This window comes from Mus musculus, chromosome 1 (genome assembly GCF_000001635.26).
Source record: "Mus musculus strain C57BL/6J chromosome 1, GRCm38.p6 C57BL/6J".
Taxonomy (NCBI): Eukaryota; Metazoa; Chordata; class Mammalia; order Rodentia; family Muridae; genus Mus; species Mus musculus.
The window spans coordinates 17,641,451-17,647,703 of record NC_000067.6 but is presented as its reverse complement, the minus strand read 5'-3'; positions in this window follow the sequence as shown (position 1 = coordinate 17,647,703).

Below are 6,253 nucleotides of genomic sequence, written 5' to 3'. Positions count from 1 at the left end.
GACTTCAGGAGGGTTCTTAATAAATGGCCTGAGTGCAACGGATCTCCTGGGATGCCTCAGGATATGGTGTCTTCAGGGGAACAGATTACCTAGCAGTTCTAGAACTAGCACTAGCTAGAACAGTAAGACAACAAACAGAGATCAAGGGGATACAAATTGGCAAAGAAGAAATAAAGTATCAATATTTGCAGATGATATAATAGTATACATAGCCACCCCAGGAATTCTACCAGAGAACTTCTCTGGCTGATAAACAACTTCAGCAAAGTGGCTGCATATAAAATTAACTCAATTAAATCAGTGACTTTCCTTTATAAAAATGATAAACAGGTTGAGAAAGAAATTAGGGAAAAAATCCCTTCATAATAGCAACAAATAATATAAGATATCTTAAGGGTAACTCTAACCAAACAACTGAAAGATTTGTATGTCAATAACTTCCAGCCTCGCAAGAATGAAATCGAAGATCTCAGTAAAATGAAGAGATCTCTCATGCTCATGGATTGGCAGAACCAACATAGTAAAAGTGGCCATCCTGCCAAGGGCAATCTACAGATTCACTGCAGTACCCATCAAAATCCCAACACAGTTCTTCAGAGACATGGAAAGAGCAATTCTCAAATTCATCTGGAAAGGCAAAAAGCCCAGAATAGCTAAAAACAGTTCTTAACAATGCCAAGAATTTGGCATTTACTCATGAGATCTGGTACAACTGGATTGAAATTTGAGGAAAAAGTAGGTTACCACCTGTCATTTAAGCAGTGCTGCATTTTCTATATTTAGGTTTTAATATGTTTCATTTTGTTTTATCATTTATTTTTAGCACATTTGATGCTCCCAGTTCTCCCCTCGTTCTTTCTTTGAATCTTAGGTCTTCAATTTAGAAATTGCCATTAATGTACTGTTTTATAAATCGACTATGATGCATCCTGTTGAAACCTACTGCCATCTTTTCTTTACCAAGGATTTGAATACTCTAGTCATTTTTATTTTTCATTTTCAAAATTTTTATTATTGATTATTTTTTATTGACTAATCAAAAGTATATAGACCTATGGGTTTCAATGTGATGCTTTGATAGACACACGTATAAGTCCATACATACATATGTAGATTACATTTAGACAATAAAGGCAATTATCATCTCATTTAACTATTATATATTATGTTGAATTATTTGAAAGTTATAATCATAGTTTGAAATATGTGTTATGGCTGACTTTAATTATTATGTTTATTATGTTATACAAAACACCTCAAAGTCTATTCCTCCCATCTACTAGAAGATTTTAAATTATGTTCATTTTATTATTAAGATTTTGTCTTTTTAAAAATCATTTATTTATTTATTTATTTATTTACACTCCAGATTTTAGTCTTCTCCCTTTCCATCCTCAGACTGTTCCACATTCTATAACTCCTCCCTGCCCCCCTGTCTCCACGAGGATGTCCCCACCTCCCACCTCCATTCCACCAGACATTTTGGCTTTTCGAGACAGGGTTTCTCTGTATAGCCCTGGCTGTCCTGGAACTCACTTTGTAGACCAGGCTGGCCTTGAACTCAGAAATCTTCCTGCCTCTGCCTCCCGAGTGCTGGGATTAAAGGCGTGTGCCAGCACGCCCGGCTTCCCACCAGACTTTTAAACACCCTGGGGTTAGGTGCATCTCCTCCAACTGAAACCAGACCCAGAGTCATCTGCTATGTATGTGATGGGGGCCTCATATCAGCTGGTGTATGCTGCCTGGTTGGTGGTCCATTTTTAGAGATCTCAAGGGCCCTGGTTAATTGAGACTGCAGGTCCTGCTACAGGGTCACCTTCCTCCTCAGCTTCTAACAACTTTTTCCTAGTTCACCACAGGTTTCAGCAGCTTCTGACCATTGATTGGTTGGGTGCAAATATCTGCATCTGATTCTGTCAGCTCCTAGTCGGGTCTTTCAGAGGGCAGTCATGATAGGTCCCTTTTTTGTGAGCACCCCAAAGCCTCAGTAATAGTGTCAGGCCTTGGGGCCTCCCCTTGAGCTGGATCCCAATTTGGGCCTGCCACTGGATCTTCTTTTCCTCAGGCTCCTCTCCATTTCCATTCCTGCAGTTCTTTCAGACAGGAATAATTATGGGTTAGTTTTGACTGTGGGATGCCAACCTCATCCCTCACTTGATACCTTTCTGCTGGAGGTGGGCTCTATAAGTTCTCTCTCCCCACTCTAGGACATTTCATCTAAAGTCCCTCCCTTTGAGTCTCTCATCTCTCAGATCTCTGGTACATTGTGGAGGGGGCGGGAAACCTAATCTGGTATTGAGTGAGGGAAAGGACTAAAGTCCTGAGGGCCAGCATAAAGAATGTAAACAGGCAACCTCAGGAAATAGGAGGTTGGGGAGGGGAATCCCAGAATGCACCAGACACCTGGGAGGTGAGAAACTCCAAGGATTCAAAGGGAGGGAATTACTTGAAATGCCTGACAGTAGGGAGAGGGAACTTACAGAGCCCACCTCAAGCGGGAAGACAGGACATCAAGTGAGGGGTGGGGTTGCCACCCCACAGTCACATCTCTCACCCATAATTGTTCCTATCTGAAAGAATTACAGGGATAGAAATGGAGAGAAGAAAAGAAGGTCCAGCGATAGGCCCAAAGTGGGAGGGCCCAAAGTGGGAGGGCCCAAAGGAGAGGGCCCAAAGGGGAGGCCCCAAGGCCTGACACTATTACTGAGGCTTTGGAGTGCTCACAAAAAAAAAGGGACCTATCATGACTGCCCTCAGAAAGACCCAGCAAGCAGTTGAGTCAGATGCAGATATTTGCACCCAACCAATCAACAGAAGCAGCTGATACCTGTTGTTGAATTAGGGAAGGCTGAAAGAAGCTGAGGAGAGGGGTGTACTGTAGGTGGACCAAAGTCTCTATCTGGACCCCTGAGATCTCTCAAACACTGGACCATCAAACAGATAGCATACACCACTTGATATGAGGCCCCCAACACACATAAAGTAGAGGACTTCCAGGTCTTTGTTCATTCAGAGATGATCCACCTAACTCTCAAGAGACTGGAGGCCCCAGGGAGTTTAGAAGTCAGGTGTGGTGGGGAGTGAGAGGGGCTGGGGGTGGAGGCATGCACACAGAGACAGGGTAGGGTGGGGAGGAGTTGTGCAATGTGGAGCAGCCAGAGGGTGGATGGCGGGGGCAGAAAACAGAATATAGAGTGTAAAATTAAATTAAAATTAAAATTAAATTTTTAAAATTAGGTAATTAAAAAATTAGGTAATTAACCTATTAGATCCTTTCTGTAAAACATAAGTACAAACTCCTGGTTACATGCCTTCTTGACATATATGTATGCTGTGCCTACACAATAAATTTTGGTGATATTGGACTGACTTGAAGGTTATACATATGTGTAAGGGTATATAATTTACTACTAGGACATCTCAAATTAATACAAGACACCAAATACCTCTCTTCATTTTCCTCTTGGTTGTGGACAGATATATGTGCATGCTTGAGTGAGACATTGAAACCAATAAGCTCAAGTTTTTCTAAGTCAGGGGGAGAAACCTACCTATCTCAGGTAAACTTCAGTGATGTTAACTTCAAATTCAAATGATCAGTAAGACTATAAAATATTACATCATTATTTGGGTTATTCAAGAAAAAAGCAGGTAAATATTATCAGGGGAGTTTCCAAAAGATATGTATTTCTTCAACTTTTTCTCAAAGGACACTAGTGTAACAATGTAACAAGAGTTGTTGCTGTTGTTCTTACAATTCTGATGGTGTTTCAAATTTTTAGTAATTATTAAGTGTTTATCAGTATTTTTCTGTGTATTTATGTGCATAATCACAATATACAAAACAGGCTTATTTTCTAATTTCATTTATTTTACTGTTTATGGAGAATAAAGACAAAACTGTAACTGTAAAATAAGTTAAATAACAATGAATTGTATGAATAAACCTGATGAAAAAAGAGGAAAATAGGCAATTGGCAAGAGTAATCTTAAAACACATGGCTTGGATAGCTCTATTTAATGTATCACTTCTAAAACTGAGTTTCAATGAGAATTGGTGAAGAATAATACTGGCAGAGAAAAGAGCACATTTAGTGCTCAGGGGAGAACATTTATACTGTTGTTAACTTAAGGTGTGCTACAAATTGGGCAGATAAAACCAAGAAATTGCTACTGCTCCTTCAAATGCAAAGACTAAATGGAACCACCAACACTTTCGGAGAATTTCAATGGAAAGGCACAATTTGACATCCTTAACATTTTTGAGCATCCTTAACATCTTAAGATTTTTGATCAACTTTCTGATGATCTCCATTGTAAAGATATAAAAATATTGATGCTGTTAAACTAAGTTACATTGAAAATATCAAGGCCTAATTTATGTAAGGCCTTTTTGTGATATATAATCCTGGTTGTAAATTTGATTAGATTGAGAAATGGCTAAGAGATTAGAAAGCACTCCTTGTTCGGTATCTGTGAAAGTTTCCAGGGACAGATTAAATGATAGGGGAATACCTGATCTTAATGTTGGTGTCACATTCTATAGGCTGGGCGCCTGTGTGAAAAGGAAAAGCTGAGAAAGCCAGCTACTGACAGGCTTTCTCTGTTTCTGCTTACAAGCCACTGTGATGTGTGATGCTCTGCTCCACCAAGCTGCCTCTACCACAACAGACTGTAATATCTGAAACCATCAGCAAATATTTTCCCCTCTAATTTGTACTCTTCACATATTTATCCTGGTAAATACTAAGAGCCCTAGAGTCTACACCTTCATAATCAAGATTATTTAGACAGTGATGAAAAGGCTCAATCTTTCATTACACAGTAGACAATGTAAGTCTACAAAGGCCTTTTGCTCCAACATAGTTTTTCCTTTCAGACTTGTTTTGAGTTCCTGCCCTGAACTCCTTCAAATATAGACTATGATATGGAATCATAAGCTAAATCAACCCCTTTCTCTTCAATGCTTTTAGTCACAGTGTTTCATCACAGTAACTAACAGTAACTAAGACAGGAATTCTTACCAGGGAAGAGGGGTATTGTTGGGACAGCCCTGACTGTTTTGAGGATTGTGCACATACCTTGGAACTTTGGACTAGAAAAGCCATTGAGTGTTGAGAGCTCAGTTGAATGTTCTGTAGGAGCTTGAAAGATAAGAATGTTCAAAGCAATGGAGATGATAAAGGCCAGGCTTGTAAAATTTGAGAGGGCAGCAAAGACTCTACAGAGCCATTTGGTTGGCAAATCTGTGGTATCTTAATTAAGAGGACTTAAGAGGCAGCTGTGATTAGCAAGAGACCAGCACCATCAAAGTGAAACCTTTTGAAGTCAATGTTCTTTGAAGTGTAGTGAAGTTGCTCGGACAATTGATGGTGCCTGGCTGAAGCTGAGAAATTGGCAGTGATTAAGAAGAGACCAGCAGTTCCTTGGGTACTTTCTACAGCTCTGTGTTCCATTAACTAGATGACTGTGAGCATCCACTTCTGTATTTGCCAGGCATTGGCATACTCTCACAAGAGGGTTATATCAGGGTCATGTCAGCAAAATCTTGCTGGCATCTAAAATAGTGTCTATGTTTGGTGATTATTTATAGGATGTATCCCCAGGTGGGGCACTCTCTGAATTGTCATTCCTTTAGTCTCTGTTCCAAACTTTGTCTCTGTAACTCCTTCCATGCGTATTTTGTTCCCAGTTCTAAGGAGGAACGAAGTATCCACACTTTGGTCTTCCTTCTTCTTGAGTTTCAGGATTTTGCAAATTGTATCTTGGGTATTCTAAATTTCTGGGCTAATATCCACTTATCAGTGAGGGCATATCATGTGAATTCTTTTATTATTGGGCTACCTCACTCAGGATGATATCCTCCAGATACATCCATTTGCCTAAGTATTTCATAAATTTATTGTTTTTTAATAGCTGAGTAGTACTCCATTGTGTAAATGTACCACATTTTCTGTATCCATTTCTCTGTTGAGGGACATCTAGGGTTTTTCCAGCTTCTGGCTATTATAAATAAGGCTGCTATGAACATAGTGGAGCATGTGTCCTTATTACAAGTTGGAACATCTTCTGGGTATATGCCCAAGAGAGGTATTGCTGGATCCTCTGGTAGTACTATGTCCAATTTTCTGAGGAACCATCAGACTGATTTCCAGAGTGGTTGTACCAGCTTGCAGTCCCATCAGCAAGTACCCAAGGAGCTGAAGGGGTCTGCAACCCTATAGGGGGAACAACAATGTGAACTAACCAGTAA